Consider the following 1631-nt stretch of genomic DNA (forward strand, 5'->3'; position numbering starts at 1 on the left):
CTGGCCGAGCAAGTGAAAACAGAGATAGACAAATGGGACTATCTTAAACTAAGAAGCTTCTGCACCTCAAAAGAAACATTGACCAAAATACAAAGACAGCCTACAGAATGGGAAAGGATATTCACCAAGTACACATCCGACAAGGGGTTGATATCAAGGATATACAAGGTACTGGTTAAACTCCACAAGAAGAAATCACCCAACCCCATCAAAAAATGGGGTGAGGAAATGAACAGAAACTTTCGCAAAGAAGAAATTCGAATGGCAAAAAGGCACATGAGAAAATGCTCTACATCACTAATCATCAGAGAGATGCAGATCAAAACCACAATGAGATATCATTTCACACCACAGAGACTGGCCCACATCCACAAGAACAAAAGCAACCGGTGCTGGCGCAGATGTGGCGAGAAAGGGACCCTCCTTCACTGCTGGTGGGAATGCCGGCTAGTCCAACCCTTTTGGAAAACAGTATGGACGACTCTCAAAAAATTAGAATTTGATCTGCCATTTGACCCAGCTATAGCACTCCTGGGAATATATCCCAGAGAGGCAAAAAGGTATAGTCGAAGTGACATCTGAAATTGTTTGTTCATTGCAGCACTCTTTACAATAGCCAGAATCAGGAAAAAACCTGAGTGCCCAAGAACAGATGACTGGTTAAAGAAACTTTGGTACATTTACACAATGGAGTACTATGTAGCTGTTAGAAAAGATGAAGTTATGAAATTTACATACAAGTGGTACTACATGGAAAGTATCATGTTAAGCGAAATGAGTCAGAAAGAGCGGGATAGACACAGAAAGATTGCATTCATCTGGGGAACATAAAGCAACAAAAAGGGAGAGTAACACCCAGGAATGGCTGAGATTAGTACCAGGAATTTTGCTCCATGAATGGAAGGCCAGCCACAGGCTCTAGGTGAAAAGGAAGCTCAGATAGAGAAGAGAGTACCAAATGAAAGGTGTTGTGAGGGTCCTCCCAGGGTGGGAGAAGCATGCTAAAAGTAGTCGATAGACCAAACATGATTGCCACTCAAAGCCTCTCTTGCAAAACACAGTACCCAAAAGAAGAGAGAGAGAACAAGGGGGAATACCCTGCCACAGAGGCAGGATGGGACGGGGTGGGGAGGATGAGGGTGGGGGGGGATGCTGGGACCCATGGGGATGGATGACGGGCACTGGTGGAGGGATGGGCACTTGATCATTGTATAACTGAAACCCAAGCACAAAATTTATAAGCCTATAACTGTACCTCATGGTTTTTCACTAATAAAAAAAGAAAAAAAATATACAGAAATTCCAAAAAAATAAATAAATAAAATAAGGTAACTTTAAAAAAAAAATCCCACGTGCCATCACCTCACATTCTGAGGGTGGCCCAACCCTCTTCTACAAAGAAGAGGGGTCAGGGATACAGCAAGATACAGCTCAGAACCCACCAAGTTGGGGTGGGGGAATCCGCCATCAAAAGACTGAGGCTGTTTTATTTGGTTTGTTCATGGTTTGGGGTCCGTCTCTGTTGGGGAAGACCGTCCTCTTCGACCGAGCGCGCAGCTTCGGGAGGGACGCACATGGAGCGGTGAGGGAGGAAGGGGACACCCGCCTAGCCAGCCAGATCAGCCGAATCA

The sequence above is a fragment of the Sorex fumeus genome, unplaced genomic scaffold, assembly GCF_029834395.1.
Source record: "Sorex fumeus unplaced genomic scaffold, SorFum_2.1 ptg000040l, whole genome shotgun sequence".
Lineage (NCBI taxonomy): Eukaryota > Metazoa > Chordata > Mammalia > Eulipotyphla > Soricidae > Sorex > Sorex fumeus.